The sequence below is a fragment of the Lepisma saccharinum genome, chromosome 15 (genome assembly GCF_977018435.1).
Source record: "Lepisma saccharinum chromosome 15, izLepSacc3.1, whole genome shotgun sequence".
Lineage (NCBI taxonomy): Eukaryota > Metazoa > Arthropoda > Insecta > Zygentoma > Lepismatidae > Lepisma > Lepisma saccharinum.
In genome coordinates, this window is record NC_139243.1 from 3,742,898 (window position 1) to 3,762,523 (window position 19,626).

Here is a 19,626-nt window from a genome sequence, read left to right on the forward strand (position 1 = left end):
TTACTTCACCTTTCTGCCACTTTTCGCTAATTGCAAGCATGAGGATGAATGATAAGTAGAGCAGTAGAGACAATTAGAGAGTTCTGAAACCTCATTTGAGGCTCGAATCATCATGTGAGGCTCGTCGTAGCCTTTTATGATGTATATTTTGAGGGCAGAGTTGGCAACACTGTGCGCCCACTGTAGCCTTTTATGGGGGGGGTCTATTGCCCTCTGTTTACATCTGGCAATATTGCCGTAGATTGACAGTGTTGTTAAACCTACTGGGTTTTTCACTGTAAATTTTTATCAAAGGACCTGAGGGGCCCACGTATTTTTTATGTCTGGCAACACTGTTGGGGGCACAGAGTTGGCAACACTGTGGGCTCTTACTGTAGCTTTTTATGAGGGGGACCTATTGTCCTCTTTTTATATTTGGCAACTCTATTGGATGTTTTTTTTTGAGGCTTGGGTTTTGCCAACCCATCCGAAGAAAATTCTACTATATGATCTTTCACTGGCTAAGCTAACCTACAAATAGAAATTGGCAACACCGACGAGGCTCGAATCATCATTTGAGGCTCGAAATCATCATTTAATGCTCGTCGGTGTTGCCTACCCACTCTACAAAAATTCCACTATATGATTTTTTAGAGGCTAAGCTAACCTACAAATAGGAGTTGGCAGCACTGACTTATAAACCCATTGGGTCCTCTTGGCATGTTTTTTCATGATGTGTTGCTAGGCTATTGAGCATCTTGGCGTATACAATGTATATATTTTGAGAGGGGGGTTATAGCTTTTTATGCTGTACGAATACTGGAAGCTTGACAGTGACAACCAACAGAGTAGGTAAACCTACATCCAGGAACTGGCAACACTAGTTTCTGACAGTGAATTTGAAATAAAATATTAAACAAAATACATGAGTAAGCACTGTGAGTACAAATAGTACCAGTGTTATGCCCCCAACTCCAACTGGACAACTGGGGAAAATAATTGTACAACAATTTGTACCTAATTGTACAATACTTGTACCTAATTGTACAACATATACACAGACATAAAAGAAAGAGCCTTCCCGTAACTTACTTCATGTACAATTTATATGATTTTACAACTGTGAAAAGAAAGCATATGTGTTCTGTATGCACATATTTATTCTTATTTTTCGAAGTTGAATGAAAGCACATGTTTTTACGTTCTCGTAATACTAACCTTGCTCCACTGATTTTAAATTGCTTCCATCCGCTTTTTTTTCTGTGTTATTTCCGTATGCATGCAACATTCGCTTTCAATAGACAGAAGGAATGTTAGTATAGCAGGCTCCGAGTTTACAATTTATTAAATTAAACAATAATTTATGTAAGAATATACTTGTACTTACCGAACACAAAATAATAAAAAGCACATGTGAATATTTGCGTGTGTTCATGTTATATGACGACTGAGTAAAAAAATAACGTTGACTCCCCGAAAAATAAAAGTTCCTAGTTCGACATCAGATGCATGCAAATTTTATGTTTTGCTCTCCAAAATCTTGATTTTATGTTTGTGCTATTTGTCATACAGCAGAGGAGGAGGAGAAAGAGGGGGGGAGAAGAGGGGAGAGGGAGGGGAGGGGGTACTATTAGCGCCATCTATTAGCAAACAATAGAAATAAAAAGTAGGGTCAAACTTTTTCAACACCCAAACATTTTAAACGTCCTCGCGTAGTAATACGATCTAGCTGAAGACGTTTAAAAGAGTACTCTTAGTCGACGAAGCTAATTGCTAGGGCCCTTATATTACTAAAATATCCTTTAATTTGCATATTTCTCATACCGCCATATGTTGTTCTATTTGACTTCTTCCAAAAAAAATGCTAATTAGCGAGAGTTAATTAAGCAAGGCAAGTAAAAGAAGCAAAATAGAACAACATATGTGCCGGCGTGAAAATATGTAAAAAATTCGATTCAGAGGTGAATCGAATTAAAGTTGGGGGATATTTTGCATTTTTTCCCTATAATGTACAAAACATTTACCGTACATAATCTTTTCCATTTACAACAGTATAAAATAAGAGGAATGTGTGACAATATCCATATTAATTAGGAAAGTATGTTGTATGCTAGGTTAGCTAATTGTGTCTTCTACAGCTTCACTGTATAGAGGGAAGATGGAAAAAGAGAGCTCTACGGAAACTGACGCTCTTAACAATATTGTACGTCCGTGAAAATTATATATAAATAAGACTTAAGCGTATTATCTGCTTTCATGTCAGATTTTACCAACCTGTGAGCTGTAGTGTTTAGGTGACAAGCGACCTGCTCAAATATGATACTGTTGATAATATTGTACGCCCGTGAAAATTATATATAAATAAGACTTAAGCGTATTATCTGCTTTCATGTCAGATTTTACCAACCTGTGAGCTGTAGTGTTTAGGTGACAAGCGACCTGCTCAAATATGATACTGTTGATAATATTGTACGCCCGTGAAAATTATATATAAATAAGACTTAAGCGTATTATCTGCTTTCATGTCAGATTTTGCCAACCTGTGAGCTGTAGTGTTTAGGTGACAAGCGACCTGCTCAAATATGATACTGTTGACAATATTGTACGCCCGTGAAAATTATATATAAATAAGACTTAAGCGTATTATCTGCTTTCATGTCAGATTTTACCAACCTGTGAGCTGTAGTGTTTAGGTGACAAGCGACCTGCTCAAATATGATACTGTTGACAATATTGTACGTCCGTGAAAATTATATATAAATAAGACTTAAGCGTATTATCTGCTTTCATGTCAGATTTTACCAACCTGTGAGCTGTAGTGTTTAGGTGACAAGCGACCTGCTCAAATATGATACTGTTGATAATATTGTACGTTCGTGAAAATTATATATAAATAAGACTTAAGCGTATTATCTGCTTTCATGTCAGATTTTACCAACCTGTGAGCTGTAGTGTTTAGGTGACAAGCGACCTGCTCAAATATGATACTGTTGATAATATTGTACGCCCGTGAAAATTATATATAAATAAGACTTAAGCGTATTATCTGCTTTCATGTCAGATTTTGCCAACCTGTGAGCTGTAGTGTTTAGGTGACAAGTTATTACGTAATATAATAATGTCATATCAGTTGTGTTGTTTTCTAATTGGCGTAGTGTCTCGAGTAAAAAACAGAGATTTTGATTGGCTAATAATTTATACGTGGTGTTTTCTGATTGGTTTAAGTAAGCAAGATTTCTATTGGCTGTCTAAATCTCACCTTTACTAAATTAACAAAGGAACCTACATAACGGGGGGATAGAACCTGAACGGGCTCCACCAAAGTATAGGAGACTAGAAGCATATAATTTGGCGGAAAAACCCAAGTAAGGCCATAGAGAATATTTCAAAAATAGATTTTTTTTAAAAAAAAATTAACAATTATATTTTGCATTGCACAGTATTAGGTATTAAATAACATACCCCCAAAAAATCTCTGCATTATGCGTTCTGTAAAAAATTGCCCTACGTGCCAAATTGCTGTGTCAAGTAAAAATTTTCAAAGACACTGTCGTATTTGTGTGCCGGGAAAGCGAATATGTGCGACCAAACTGTGCTCTAAGTGTGGAAAAAATATTACTATTGCCAACTTCAAGCGACACCAGCTTACTTGCAAGAGCACTGGAACATCTCTACCGCAACCTTCCAAACGAAAGGTAGAAGTAACCTCCCTCGATGCATCGCCACCTGCCAAACGCGTCAAGCTGGCGAAAAAAGCAGACCGATTTGCGTTTGAGCATTTATTAGAAGACTTTAACATAACATCAGACAGCTTCTGCGATGTGCGTAGTTTTCTGGAGAGCGAGCGAGCTAAGATAATATCCATCCTCAACGATGCATTGGCCACACACTCCACTAAATTCTATGCTGTGCTATGCTGCAAGTATAAGAAACCGTCTGATGAAATATATAAATTCTTCCATGCCACAAAAGCAAAAACACTGCATCAGGCAGATGTCACTGACCTCGACAGCATCTACGACAAGTTTGTCGAGGAGCTTGTGGCAAAGCACGAGGAGCATCAGGCTGAAGGCTCGGGCGGTTCGCTGTGTGGCGACCCCCACGAACTTCGTCTGAAACTTAGCAAGTCCCTGCCACTGGCAGGGTCTAGCTATATTGCCCTGCCACCCGAGGTTGAAGCAAGGAAAGCTGTTCTCAATATTCAGAACAAAGACACCAAATGTTTCCTCTGGTCGGTGGTGGCAGCATTGCACCCTATACCTAGGGAAAACGGTCCACGCCGTGTTGCACACTACAAACAGTATGAGTCGGAACTGGAGGATGCAATGGCCGGGATTGCCTACCCTGTAGAAGTCTCGCATATTCGCAAGTTTGAGGTTCGTGCTCGTGACTTGTTGGGCCTGCAATTAGCCATCAATGTTTACGGTCTCACCGAGAACAAACATGAGGTCCACCCCATCCGGGTGAGCAACATGAGCAACAACAACGAGGTACGAGAAATCAACCTCCTGCTCATCAAGGACGAAACCCATCACCATTACACCCTTATTCGCTCTCTTTCCAGACTTGTTTCAAATCAGAAAAATAGACATAATGGTCACATCGTGGTGTGTCGCAGGTGCCTGTCCACTTTCGACAACCAAAACCATTATAAATTCAAACACTCTCGAGGACCCAACATTGCTGCTGAGAAGCTAGCTCGCCACATGCTCTACTGTGGTACCAACAAGCCTGCACGAACTATCCTGCCCGAACCTGGTGCAGTAGAGTGCTTTCGCATGCACAGTGCTATGGTGAAGCATCCCGCCTATATTGTAGCAGACTTCGAGGCCTTTCTTCAACCTCTGTCTAACTGCCATCCCAACCCCGAAACATCCTCTACCATTCCTTTCCAAATCCACGAGGCCTCGAGTTACTCCTATGTTGTGGTGTGGCGAGACCAACATATTGCCTCCGAGCCCTATGTGTATCGCGGTCCCGACCCGGTCAAACACTTCCTGGAGAGAATGCAACAGGAAGCCATCAAGATAGGGAAGGTGCTGTTGGCCCCCAAGCCCATGCTGCCTCTGTCTCCGGAAGACAAGCATCAGCACGAAATAGCTCTAAATTGTCCTGTTTGCAACTCGGTCTTCACTGACGATAACAAAAAGGTCCACCACCATGACCATTATGGGAGCGGAAGCTACATTGCCCCGTGGTGCAACAGATGTAACTTGAGAGCCAGGGACCCGCGCTTCATACCGGTCTTTTTTCACAATGGCTCGGGATATGATTTCCATCACTTGGTCACACATCTAGGGTACGACAATGCGAGAATCAATGTCCTGGCACAAAACGAGGAGCGTTATATTAGCATCAGCAAGTGGGTGCCGATCCCCGACTCAAGCAGCAGCATCGAGCTTCGGTTCCTCGACTCTCTGAGGTTCCTCCAGGCAAGCCTCGATGCTCTTGCTGGGAAGCTCAGAGACGACCAACTAGCCATTACCACATCATGTTTCCCGAACTTAGATGTCGCACTCATCAGACGTAAAGGGGTCTACCCCTACGAATACGTCACAGACCCTTCCAAGTTCGAAGAAGAGTTGCTGCCTCCCCAGGATAAGTTCTACAGCCAGCTGAGAGGTTCAGGTATTACCGACGAGGAGTACAAGCACGCTCAGTCTATGTGGGTCAAGTTGGGTTGCCGAACTTTCGGTGATTACCACGATGCATACCTGAAGCTTGATGTGACGCTTCTTGCCGATGTGTTCCAGGCGTTTCGGGCGACTGCGATAAACATTTACAACCTGGACCCTGTATATTTTTACAGCCTTCCTGGACTGGCATGGTCGGCCATGCTCCTGCTGACTAAAATTAAACTTTCACTTATCTCCGATACTAATATCATGCTTTTCATCGAGAGAGCTATCCGGGGCGGCATGGTCCAAGTGTCGCAACGCTTCGCACACGCCAACAATCACCACTGGTTACGACCCCTCCCAACCATCAAGCTACATCATGTACACTGACGTGAATAATCTTTACGGGCACTCCATGATGCAGCCACTCCCAACAGGACAGTTTGAGTGGGCTGATCCTTTATACCACGAAATCGAAAAAGAGTGCGACGAGTTTGGGTTTTTTGCCGAGGTGGACCTTGACTTCCCCGAGAAGCTGCAGGATACATTCTGTGACCTCTCGCCTGCTCCGGAATTCAAGTGTCCACCTGGCTCGCATCAACCGAAGCTCGTCATGGACTTGGAGCCCAAAAAGCGTTATGTGCTACACTACCGGAACCTCCAGTGGTTAATGCAGCAAGGGGTCTCGGTCAAAGCAGTTTACGACGTGCTCTTGTTCAGGCAGTCTCCATGGTTGAAGCCGTACATCGAACTGAACACCAACCATCGCACTGCTGCCACTTCGGAACTTGATCGCAATTTTTTCAAATTAATGAACAATGCGGTATTTGGGAAGACCATGGAGAATGTGCGAAATCGCGTTGATGTGAGGTTGGTGACGAAGAAAACACAGTGTCGTCGACTTGTTGCAAGCCCGCTGTTCAGGTCTCGAACAATTTACAACGAACAGATGTCTCTGATTCACATGAACCGGGGCAAGGTGCTACTCAACAAGCCCATCTATGTGGGAGCTGCAGTTTTGGATCTGAGCAAGTTGTGCATGTTCGAGACATATTACGACATACTACGTGCACACTACAACCACAATATCTCGCTCCTCTACACAGACACAGACAGCTTGGTGTACCATGTTCGCACGGCCGATGCGTATGGTGATATAGCCAAAGTTCCAGCTCTTGTCAAGCTCTTCGACACATCGGGCTATCCCCAGCTAAACCGGTATGGAATTCTGCCCCGGAACAAAAAAATACCCGGCAAACTCAAGGACGAGAAAGACGGGGATGTGATTGTGGAGTTTGCTGGACTTCGTGCCAAAGCCTATGCGATCCGGGCTGAGGGTTCTGTAACAAAAAAGGCAAAGGGTGTAAGCAGGCAAGTGGTTCGGGAGCACCTCAAGTTTGAGGATTACCTCGAGTGCCTCAGAACAAAATCGCCCATTCTACAAAAAGAGCATCGTATCCAAAGCGTCGATCATGTGCTTACAACTAATATTGTCAGGAAAGTTGCTCTGGATGCACACGACGACAAGAGGTGTATTCTTGAATGTGGGGTCCATACACTTCCGTGGGGCCACTATCGCCTCCAAACTAGTAAGGCCTGCCCAGAGTGCAACAAAAAGTAATAGGCAATGCGAAAAAAAAAAACAATTTTAATTTACTTCCACTTCCTCGATTACATGCATGCATGGCACAGCAAAATTAAACTTCTGGAAACTGCTAATTGAAATTTGTACTTATATATATAAAATTCCACATTTCTTATTGTGTGCTATTTTTTTTTTATTTATTTAAAACTGCTCAGTCACTCTTTCATTCTTGACGTCATACACAAATGTTTTCTCTGCAATAAGAATGACACTGCACAGAGTATCTGCAGGCAAGGCATCGTGGAACTCGCATACGATCTTGATGTTGGTACGATCGTTGACCACCACTTGCTTTCTTTTCGTGGTGTTGATGACGGTCATGGGTCTCCGTGCTTTGAATTCGCTGGGCGCGTAGTACATGTCCACGCTTCCTTCGGTCACGCGTTTGTAAGCCGTGTAAGCTTCGTAAAGTTTGAGGTAATCATCTTTGGTCATGTCGAGGTTGTAATTATCGCGCGGGAACACTTCGTTCCTACCGTTCTTCAGATAAACGTTCTTGATCTTGCAGTCGTCGAACTTGCTGGAATCTTTTTCCTGATCGTTATCGCGTCCGGTCTGAAAAAGCACTACGACGAAATCTGGCATGTCGAACTGTATGTTGTTGAACTGTGTCGTCACGTCGAATTCCATGTGACTTCCCGACGCCATCTTCTGCACGCACTGGTAACCGTGAAAGTGAATCGGCACCTGCGGACTTTTCAAGATCTCCGCTTTGTACTTGAGGGCGTAGTTCGTTTCGTATTCCACCACCGGCATTCTCAATTCCATGCTCCGGATGACGCATTTCGCTGCTTCGGGTAAAGTGTTGGCTATCGGCGTGGTGCCGTCCGGACCCAAAGTAGCGTATCGCATCAGTGCGTCGTTGTCGTTGGCCGCTCTTCGAAACGTGATCCTCAGTCCTCCCTTCCACATGATCTCCTTGTAGTCCGAGAAGAAACCAGGCAGCAGACGCATGGGAAAGAGCACCGTGTGACTTCTCGTCGATATTTTGGTCCCGGCTTCGAATCCCCCGGCCTTGTAGTACGCTGCGCCCGTTTTGGATAATTTCAACGTTCCCACTGCCGTCGACGTGATGCCTGGATAATCTATTCTGTCGATGACGGTGTTGTGTTTCCTCACCTCCACCTGCGAGAACAGGTGAGGCACGAAGTTGTCCACGAGTATCAAGTTTGCTGCTGCAGGAAACGCGTCTCCGCTTTCCTTCTTCACCACGTCGAATTGAAGATAAAGGTCCGCTCTGTGAGGATGAATGAACCCGTCGCCTACGTCCACGTCGTATTCGATCTCCCTGTTCGCTTCGTTCAGATTGGCGAACGTGCGACGGTTGGGAGGGAAAGACTGCAATTCGTAACTTTCGATTTGCTCCATTTTACATGTATGGTTATTTATTATACGTTGATCTCCACGATGGCCGTCGTAGTGGCACCTGCGAAATCCACCACGTCTCCTTTCTCGTTCGTCACCACCAACTCTATGTAGTCTATGCGGTTGCGACATACTGGAAAATAGATCGGCGAAGAGGGCGTGTAGATGATCGGTTCCATGAACTCAGAACTTGGTTTGAAAGTGGCTATGATTCCCGTCTGCTTGTGACTTCCTAATAATCCGTCCGAAGATTTCGTGATCATGCCTTACGCCACGTTGCAGCGTACGTTCAGAGTCTCTATGGCCAAGAATTTAGGAATGTTGGTTGCTACGTGCTTGATGCCAGCTTCGAGTTTTGGGTGGTTGTTCTCGAAACCTAAAAGTTCTCCCATGGTGCCCAGGTCCACGGTCTCCGTCGCGGATAGGATTTCCACTCTGTGCGTGACCGAATTTTGAGAAAGGTATGTGCCTTTGGGTAATTGAGCTTGCAAAGTGGAAAGATTGTATTGTCCTGGCGTGACGACGATGTGTTCGCTTCCGACGCTAATTTTGTTGTTGTGCTGCGTGACGTTAGGTATGAGGTACATGCTGTAGAATGCACGCAGAGCCACGGATTTAGGATAGACGATGTCGTCGTGCAGCGTGAGTTTCAAGATTGAAGATTCGCTCGTGAGATGGAACACGCCCATCCTAGTGATGCTGTTTGAGGTTCCACAATGCTTTCTGGAAATCCTCGATCGTAGGGTTATTTATTTTAGAGAGAAACGCGAGCACGGAGAGGCAGAGATGACCGCAGTTCACGTCTCCGAAATTTTGAATGCGTTCGTCGTTGTAGTATATAGAGGTTTTGTTCGTTTTCAGATAATGAATTAAATTTGTAGGTGGAACACCTCCGAAAGAATCGAAAACGAATGCTTTATCATCATTTTTGTGGTAACATATCCAATGCGTGCCTGGATTTTCTTGACCGTCCAAGTTGACTACTCCGCATTCTCTTCTTTTAACGCTTGAAGGTAACGAGTCGGACATGAACACTCCTCTGAAGTGTTTGATTTGTAACGGTTCGATCAGAGATTCAATGTCTCGGTTGGTGAGTGCCGTTGTTTCTTTTTTTTAAACTTCTTCATCACGCCCTTCCCCCCTTTCTTCTCCATGGCCAGGTTGTGACGTTTCTGTTCTTCCAATTCCGCCTTGTTCTTCTTCGAGTCGATGACGGTTTTCGCGATGGCGGCACTTCCGCCAGCCAAACTTCCAACAGCCCCCAATGCTGCTAGGATGGCCGGGATGCTGAATATGAAACCTCCGATCTTTTGCTGTTTCCGCGAACGCTGCAATCTTTTCAATTGAGGTGTGCTGAGCAGCAATTTCATTCCGTGTCCTTTCGACAAGCAAGAACGTTTCTTCTCACGTTGTTTCTTGGTGAGTAACCCATCGAGGGCACCTAGATTTTTTAGATTCGAATATGGTATCTGGTACACGACACCCTTGGGCTTCATGTTGATGCTTTATGTGTTATTTTCACGGTATGTTATTTATATATATATTCTGAGATTTTTTCTTGTGTAGTTTTTTTACGGTATGTTATTTATATACCCCACCCCAATTTTTGTTTTGTGTTCATGGCGATGGTGGTACCCAGTGCGGCGACCCGTTCACCCAGCGATGCGTCTCTGCTCACGAACCTTTCGAAAGCTGCATGTTCCAATTTTTTGTCTGCTTCGTGACGTGCGTCCAGATCCGTCTGCGTGGTGTTGTAGGCGATGTCGTGATCTTTGCATGCCGCGTCCAACGGATTCACACCCTTGTCTTCTCTCTCCAATCTTTTCTCGAGTTTGGTACCCGGTCCGCAGTACTGGTAGCCAGGTAGATGCATCTCGAAAGGTAACTTGTTGATGATGTCGTTCACGAGTCCCTTTCCTTCGGCCACGTTCCAAAATTTCGGAGGCAGCGTGTTGATGATTTTGATCAGGTAACCTATGCCCTTGTCGTCGTTCACGATGAAGTTGGAAAGTTTCGTGCTGATCATGTCCACGATGCCAACCTTCTCGTTGTAGAAATTACGATTGCCTGCATTCTCTTCGCCGGCTATCACCAACAATCGGTCCACGAGCTTCCTCACGTCGTCCACCCAAACGAATTCTTTGGGTAACGTGTTGTAGCGTTTGACGCCGCTGCCTGTTTTGACCTGGTTCCAAATCGGTTTGATGAGATTCCTGTACTTCTCGCCGCTGCTCGATTTCACCCTATTCTGCGAGGCGTCGTTGTTTTGGTACAAGGCATCCGTCATGATCAGAATTTCCTTGTAACTCTGGTAATTTTCGTCGGTGTAATCTTTCGGCTGCTTTTTGGCGACGAGTTCCCACAGTCCCACCGTACCGGGATACCTGGTCCAACTATCCTTGTCGCCTAAATTGACTTTAATGTCGTTGCCTTCGAAGGTCACCTTCGATTTCCCAATCTTCCACACCACACCACCGCCTTCGTTGCTTTCCATGCTAGGATACAATCCGAACACTTCATCCTTGTCGAATTTCCCCGTACTCAGGTAGTCTCGTGCCAAAGGCCCGAACTCGATTTTATCCGAAGACGTGCTGCCTATGGCTCGACGTCGTGCCGGTGCATCCTTCAGTTCGAACGGCGTCGAAGGAATGCTCGAAATGGGCGTGGGTACGGCATAACTTTTAGCTGCGAGCGGTACGAGTTCGTTGATCAAATTTTTATTTTGTTCCGTGACACTTTTAATTTCTTTACCTAGACCGCTGATGGCATCGATCACAGGTTGATCCTGACGTTTCTTCTCTTCGTAGAATCCGCGATTCTCGGATTTCCAACCTTTGAAGCGTTTCGCGAGGTAATCTCGCAACTTGAGATTTTCGTCTTCGATTTTTCGTTTCGTCATGACGTTATTTATACACATCGTTTCTCACAACGTTGCAACGTTTAGAAAGTCGTTGATTTTGTTTCTGTATTTTCCGTCGTTGGGTTTCCTCGTCATGTCGATCGTCGCGAATCCGAAATCGTCACCGTTCCAGCAAGAAGAGCAGCCTTCCGAAAATTGATTGTAGTTCATGTCTCCGCCTACGTAGTCATCGTACGCGTGCTTGAGGTTGGTGTGATCTTGACGAAACAAACATATGAAATCAGCGTTGTCGCGTACTAACTGTTTTGGAATTTTGGAAAACGTTTGAGCTAGGTAAAAGCAATCCATTTTTTTGTGACGACCTTGCGTAAAAAAGTTGCGAATTTCATTTTGATTTTCCAGGATGGCGTCGTCGAACACGACGACTGAATTTTCACGACAATCGTCGAGTGGTTTTATTTCCGAAGCGAACGTTGCAATGTCCAGACCATCGTACACTTTCATCAGTTGCTGGTATTTGGATTGCTCCAAACTTTTCGAGAACACGTACAGGTGCCTGTTCTTCCAATCTAACCAATTCGGTGCGAGGAGAAAATTGTCCACGAGCAGTGTCGTTTTCCCACACCCCGAAGGACCTACGATCAGACAGCGGATGCTGTCGGGAAGCAACTCACCGTTCTTTGTTTTCTTGTTTGACTTTCCGGATCCAGTAGACGCTTCACCACGTTCCACGTACTCACAAGATCACTTCGTTCGCGTCGATCCAACTCTTTTCCGGAAGTCCCAGCCATTTGACAAACAGTTTGTCACCTTTCCTACGCAATACTTTCTCGATGAGGTACGTGTCGGGGTGTTTTGTTTTAGAGAGTTCCTCTTCGTAAAATCTTCCTTTCAAAATCTCGCCGCTACTATCTTTTATTATATACGTGTGTCGGTTTCCGGGTAGAACTCGAACCACGGTAAAAAGTTCTGTGCTCCAATTTTTTGTGAATCCCTTCTCGAAGGTGCGTTTGAATTTGCTGATCCTCACCTGGTCTCCAATTTTGTATTTAGCTTTTTTTGTCGTGGGTGTGTACTTTGGACAGTAAACTGTAGAAATTAAACGCTGCTCGTCGGACTTGGTAACGTCGGCTGGCTTCATGCCTATTGTTCTGTGTACCGTATCATTATAGGTGTCGACGAGTTCCGGCAGGATGTCGACCCATTTGTAATTTCCCCGAAGCGTGAATCGTTTCCACATGTGTGTTTTCAAGGTTCGATTGAATCTTTCCACGATGCTGGCTTTGATGTGACTGAAGGTCGAATAATATTGAATCTTGTGTTTTTGAATAAACTTTTGGAATACGGCGTTGTAAAATTCTTTACCGTTGTCCGTTTGCAGAAACCGTGGTTGTCTGCCGCCGCTTTCGCGAAAAATTAATTTGAATGCTTTCGTGACGCATGTTCCCGTTTTCGCCTTCAAAGGTAGAGCCCATGCGAATTTCGAAAATGTGTCTATGACGGTGAGGAGGTACTTGTTGCCCTTGTTCAATTTATGTACGTTTTTCAAATTGCCGCTACTCATCTCCACGAGGTCGCTTTGCCAGAGGTCGTCGATGCCCTTGGTTACCACAGCCAAACGTTCGTAGTTACGGCGTGCAGGTTTATGCAATTCTTCGACGATGGCTTGCCTAGACATTTTTTTAGAGATTACGTTTCAAGAGAAGCACAAGCGTGATGGGATTCAAAGAGGGTGGCACTTCGCTCGTGTTTTGAATGATCAGCTTATCGCCGGCACTCACGTCGAAAACGGTAAGATCTTCGTCTTCGTGTATTTCATATATGTTGCGCGTTTCGTTCCAACGTGCCAGAGGAATGTTTCCTGCTTTCTGGACACCACGATTCGATATCAAAGTCATGGTAGGAACGCTAGCTTTTCTGCCGTGAGACCAGTACGAAAATTCGTTTATCTGAATCGTGCCATCGAGGAGAAACTTGTAGTACGGATGATAAGGATGCAACATGTACAGTTTGTTACCTTCGACGAACGTGGAGATTCTCTGTTGATTGGGAACGCTGTTGATTTCGATGGCTTGCAAGGTGAACAATTTGGCGAATTTAGTGTCGAAGGTGACGAGATTACTGTGAACTTGTCCGAGTTTATTTTCGATGGGCAGCAAATGCTCGATTATGGCATCCGTTACGGCAGAAAACGACGGTTTGATTTTCACTTCCACGTTCAACTGCTTGTAGTTTTCGTTGAGTTCTTGCAACTTGGCACCGAAAGAGGCCAGCGTCGATTCCTGCGTGGATTCCAGCACTCCAACTTGATCTCTGATGTTGACGACAATGTTCTGAAGGTTCTCGACTTGATTCAATTTCGAGCTCTTCTCGGTAAGATCGTTCACGATCCTTCGCATCTCTGTAAACTGCGTGTGAAGGTCGGCGACGCTCTGCGAAGTGGGCAGCGTCGACACCAGCGAACTAATTTCGTCTCGAATCTGTTCCACGTTCGCCGTTTCCGTTTCTAGTCGTTTCAGCATTCGAGATATGTTTCTTTTCAAAGCGTGCAATTCTTTGGAGGTGGGGAGATTGGCCACCCTACTCTCGAGATCGCTCAATGAACTTTTGATGTCGTTCGAATCGGATAGTGCCGTCACCGCCGTTTTCAATTTTTCCAAATCTTCGCTCGAAGGCACGCTCGTCCGTAACGATTCCAAGTCACCCTGTATGTTGTCGAGTACGTGATGAAAATGAGCGAGATTCGTTTCGACGTTTAAATTTTCTAAATATTCGATCTTCTGCTGAACCGTGCTTAACGTGTCTTGAATGCTCGTCAATGCTCTCGCTTCAGCGTGAATATTTTTAATTTCTTCGTTGATCAATTCCAAGGACGCCTGAAGCGTGGCGATGGTGGTTTGAATGTGTTCGAAATCTCGATACGCCTCCAATTGAATTTTTATGTTCGCGACGCTTTTACCGATGACCTGCAGTTCGTCCGACGATGGTAGGTTCGTCATTGTATCTTCCAAAGTCTGCAACTTGGATTTAATTTCTTCCAACGTGCTGGTGAATTCTTCTTGTAATTTGGAAACAACGACATGCAAGCGTTCTGCATCTATATCGTTCACGACGGTTTGAAGTTCAGATAAATTCTTTTCTATTGCGGAAGTTCGTTCTTCGATTTCGAGTTTCAATTTTTCCAAATCTTCATTTTTCGATTGAAATTGCTGTAATTTGGCCAAATCATTTTGAAGCGAATCCACGCTCAACTGTATATTTTGAACGTTGTCGTAAGAAGGTACGTCGACATAATTTTTTATCAGCGTCTTCAGTTCGGAATCGATTTTCAGAATGGGGTCGAGACATTGCGTTTGGAGCGTAGCGATTTCCGACTCTAAACTTTTGTTTAAGGTCTCCTGCAAAGCAATCAAATCGGTCCTCAACTTCTTAACTCGAATGTCCAACATGAGAATCTCTTCTGCGTGGTCTACACGCTTGGTGTTGCCGAAAATGTCGTTAGGCATTTTTGGTTAACGGTTATTTATAATAGGATAGACGATTCGTAATTCTACAAAGAGAGGAATGAGTTTGTCGTAATCTCCGAGAAGTTCCATGTAAAGATAATCTCCTGCAGAAACATCGTACGTAATGTTAGAAAGCATCTTGTCGTGCTTGATTCGAAAAATATTCTTGCCGGTAGAAATTTTGATTTCGCCTGCGTTTTCCGGATTCACGTTGATTTGAAGTTTCCCGTCGATCGGAATTTCGTAGAAATGTAAATTGTTATTAAAAACATAAAACATCTTGCCCACATCGTCATTCAGTTTCGTCCAAATGCTGTTGAGATGAACAATCAGTAAACCATTGAGTTTAGATAATACGGAAGGTAAGAGGTTATTGAAATTTGGCGGTGCAGTCTCCATGTTGATCTGTTTGCGGAAGCCAAAAAGATTCATTGTCCTTGTTAGTTATTTAAGAATACGGTCAAAGTTTTTTTTTTGTAATGACAGGCAAAGTTTTTTTTGTTTGCTTGCGTCACAATACAGGCACGCGCGCGCGCGTGTGTGTGTGCGACACATTGTTCCCGAAAGAGGTTTACAAAGGTCACGATATATAAACATTTGGTCCCACAGTTGGAAAATTACGATAAGATGCATTCATCCTTCAAGGATGAGAGAGTGCATTCGTCACAATACACGCGCGTGCGTGTAAAAATTATACACCGTGAAAAGCTACGACGAGTTGGAAACACTGCTGGTAGGGTTAACATACACCATAAAAGGCTACGCCTCGCCCCGAGTTGGCAACACTGCTTGTGAGGTTAACATACACCGTGAAAGGCTTCAAAATATCATATAGTGGAATTTTTGTAGAGTGGGTTGGCAACACCGACGAGTTTTGAATTATTATTTGAGGCTCGAATCATCATTTGATGCTCGAAATCATTATTTGAGGCTCGAAATCATTATTTGATGCTCGTCGGTGTTGGCAATTTCTATTTGTAGGTTAGCTTAGCCAGTAAAAGATCATATAGTGGAATTTTCTTCGGATGGGTTGGTAAAACCCAAGCCTCAAAAAAAAAACATCCAATAGAGTTGCCGAATATAAAAAAAGGACAATAGGCCCCCCTCATAAAAGGCTACAGTAAAAACCCACAGTGTTGCCAACTCTGTGCCCCCAACAGTGTTGCCAGACATAAAAAATACATGGGCCCCTCAGGTCCTTTGATAAAAATTTACAGTGAAAAACCCAGTAGGTTTAACAACACTGTCAATCTACAGCAATATTGCCAGATGTAAACAGAGGGCAATAGACCCCCCCATAAAAAGCTACAGTGGGCCCACAGTGTTGCCAACTCTGTGCCCTCAAAATATACATCATAAAAGGCTACGACGATCCTCACATGATGATTCGAGCCTCAAATGAGGTTTCAGAACTCTCTAATTGTCTCTACTTAGAGCCTGGAACTTTATGTCCTATAAAACTGTAAAACTGCTTGTGTGCGATTGTTTTATAGTAGGTCAACTTGAAGCATCATTGTTGTACATTGTTCAGTAGCTTCAAGAATTTCATCTTACTGCAGCATTGCTATCTGATTATTGGTATTTCTGTATTGTACTGTGGGTTAATTGTGAGCTTCATTGTTTGCAGCAGTTGGAAGTTGACCTACTATACAACAATCGCACAAAAGCGTTCTGTTGGTTGAAAATAACAATAACAATAATAGACTACAATGCTGCACTCAGATGCAATTATTGAAGTTACTGAATGATGTCATTTAAACTTGTTTAATGTTTCTATACAGAATATAGTATTTAGAGTCCAGCACAGATATTTCTGCCGTGCGATGCGCGAAACAACTAAACAAGCAGTGTTGCTAATGGAGCAGATAGAAAAATCGCTGGAGTGCGCCGATGCACAGCTGTTACGTACAACAAGGAAATTAGAGAATTCAGGTCTATCTAACGTTGAGTTTTAAACGTCATGCATTATACCAGGACTAGGATTAATATGTACTAACAAGTGGCTTGTATGTAGCTACATACATATGGACTAAAAATTCGCAAAATATGAACTAACACATACGTAAAATTACCAAAAATGCTGCAAAGAAGACTTCTTCATACGATTCCTTATTTGAGTGATTTCAAACAAAATTAAAAAAAATATTATTTTACATTGCATTAATGCACTGGTGGCGTTCTAACTGTTCACTCCCAAAACCCGTATACACTGGTACGGAAGTGCAACGGCAGATAACATGCCAACAATTGGACCACAACACTCCTCCTCAAGCAATATTATTATTTCCTCTCTGTGATCGGCGAAAGTCGGTTGCCTTTGTTGTACATTTACAAACGATGCCGGCTTCCACAACAATAACAAGTACATATACTGCCACTAGACGATAAGCTGCGCAGCTTTTTCTTTTGCTATGAACCAGGGCTGGCGCTAGTCATTTTGCCTCCCTGGGCGGTGGCCGTAGATGCCGCTCCATTTCGACCCGCCCCCCCCCCGCCATTACGCAGCAACGGGAAATTGAAAATCAATATATTCCTAAGTAAAACATCAAAATATAAAATAAATAATGAGACTTCTTATGCTATTTCAATACTATTAAGCGCAAAAGAATATCTCGCTCGACCACAGTTTTCAATAGGCTTATTTCTTTCTTCTCTTCAAATTTTGCCGCCCTGGCCGGTGGCACGGTTCGCCCTCCCCTCCCGCCGGCCCTGCTATGAACTTGGTGACCCACCAAAGCATGGCAATTTTAACACAGAAAACAATATGCATCGCATTAAGCAGCAAAAATGACAGCCTCCTCTTCCTCCACCTAAATCCCATCTTTCGCAGCAAACGTCACAAACTCTCTTGACTTCCCGCAAAATGTATGTCCGCCTGTAATTTGACATGCAAATTTTTCAATGTCGGCACTTCATTTTCACGCAGAGCGTAGTCGTATATGCGCCTACGGATAACGTTTTCATCGAAAGCGTCCACTGACGATTTGGTCGCTGGTCTTTGTCGTTCTTTCCCGGGAGTGTGGAATGATGTGGAGGGGCCTTCTGACATCTCAAGAGATTGTCTTTCGTTCATGATTGCCCTGATTGTTCGTTCGGGAACTCCAGTCGCAACCGCTGCTCTCTTGCCAAAATGCTGTATTGGGATGCTAACACCTTCACTGGCTTCCTCCTTCATGAACTCGTGCACGTTGCTTAGAATTTCCCGAGCTTGGCTATGCAAGGTTTTTGATTTCAACTTTGACAGAACTGGAGGCATTATGGAATTGAACGTTCATTAACAAACACACACTTTCACATACACACACGCAATACACGCACACAACGTCAAACCGGTAAAATACTTCCAATCCAACAAAACTCACCGTCATTTTACCTGCCTTTCCCCTTCCGTGACAGAAATAGTGCTTCATTATTACAGTTGGCAACACTAGTTACTAGCTAGCCAATGAACATGCACTGCATAAAAGAAGCAACCACTACGCCGTGCTATATTGCCACATTACCGTCCCTGCCGAACGGTGTGAACCGCGGGCTGGAGCGCTATTCAATTGTTTTCAATGATGTTTGCGCGAGTGTGTCCAGGAATGGAATGACAATATGGCAACAATAGCGAAGGTTTTCGAGCAGGGTAGAACACGTGATACTAAGAGAGAGGGAGACGAAACGAAAATTGGTATCTACGCAACGGCAAATTTATGTGTGTTGTACTCTACATTCGATATTTTTTAAAAAATAACATTTTACTAAAAGTGTCCAGAATTAATGACACTACTGTAATTATGTCATAAAAATTGAAAAATATATAAAAAATGTAGAAATATTCCCAGTAAATCCAAAAATATGCACAACAGTACTTTCCAATTTCTCACAATACGGGATTCAGTATCTTCCAGGGTAGATCCACTAGGATGGATGTGGAGTATTAAATGAAGCCAAAATCCTGCACAACAATGAGATAACATTTTCCCTCAATAATGTTTGCATTGCTATTAATTGTCGGCGGGATAAAGAAAGGGGGGAGGGTATTATTGTTCTATTTTTAGTTGGTAAGAAAAGGCTGCTTCTGCTTTTAAATTCTTCGTTAGTAATTTCCTTATCCTGGCATCGATAATATGAACTATCTTGCGCTAAACATACGAAGAAAAATTATAAAATAACAGAGTATATGCAAGACAATTACGAAATTATACAGAAATGTGTCTTATTACGAGAAAATTGAAGAAATATGTTGTAAAAACGCGAAATTGGTAAAATATGTCAAAATATGCTTTATCAAGTTGGTCTATTTCGGCTGATTTTCATCAGATATCTAATGATCTCGCCACAGTACACGATCCGATGGCAAATAAAAAATATGTTATAACATTAAGTCCCGGGCCCTAATGATAAGATGAAGGGACAATCACAAACACACAAGGGCAGCACACAAATCCCATAGAGAATTCTACTGGCCATGATTTCAGATGACAGAACCTCGTTGGCAGGGTTGGCAACATTTGTGTTTTCTTAAAAAGAAACAAAAGAAACGTTTTTTTTTGTTTTCAACATGTTTTAAACAGTGTTTTAAACAAGATCCGAAGAAATGTTTTCAACAAATAAAACGTTTAGAACATAATGCCAATATGGCTTATATTTTACAAATAATGATTAATA

General features: G+C 43.3%; 1 protein-coding gene across 1 annotated transcript in view; it reads left to right on the forward strand.

The window, feature by feature from the left end:
* LOC145999733 (guanylate cyclase soluble subunit beta-1-like) overlaps positions 1–19,626 on the forward strand; it is a 192,772-nt gene that overhangs the window by 160,412 nt on the left and 12,734 nt on the right. The window lies entirely within an intron of this gene.